Source organism: Leptonychotes weddellii, unplaced genomic scaffold, assembly GCF_054177405.1.
Source record: "Leptonychotes weddellii isolate Sample4059 unplaced genomic scaffold, ASM5417740v2 HiC_scaffold_144826, whole genome shotgun sequence".
Taxonomy (NCBI): Eukaryota; Metazoa; Chordata; class Mammalia; order Carnivora; family Phocidae; genus Leptonychotes; species Leptonychotes weddellii.
Genome location: NW_027725549.1, coordinates 1 through 316, shown reverse-complemented (window position 1 = coordinate 316; position 316 = coordinate 1). Strand labels below are relative to the sequence as shown.

The window sequence follows — 316 nt, the reverse complement described above, 5'->3', positions numbered from 1 at the left end:
GAGAGTGGGAAGGAAAAGGGAAAATCCAAGGTGATTCCCTCTCCAAGGGGCCTGCCTGTGCCCCTCTTCAGGAAAGTAGCAACTTGGAAGAAAATGTGGCATGCCTTAGGTTGCTGGGGGAGAGGGCATGTCTGTTTCCTTTGCCTGCCTTTGGCTGCCTACACACCTTTCATCCCTTCCGGCTCGATGCATCCCCCCCGGGTTCTCATGCTGACCTGTCCTCTCCCCTGACCTAGGCCAGAGGCATTGACGTGCAGCAGGTTTCCTTAGTCATCAACTATGACCTTCCCACCAACAGGGAAAACTACATCCACAG

At 54.4% G+C, this 316-nt stretch overlaps 1 non-coding gene across 1 annotated transcript; it reads left to right on the top strand.

Annotated features, from left to right (window-relative positions):
• Positions 1 to 23: 23 nt before the first annotated feature.
• Positions 24 to 166, top strand: LOC145718353 (small nucleolar RNA SNORA67). Its single transcript, XR_014141746.1, has one exon. It is a non-coding gene; the product is annotated as a small nucleolar RNA SNORA67 (small nucleolar RNA).
• The last annotated feature ends 150 nt before the right edge of the window (positions 167 to 316 follow it).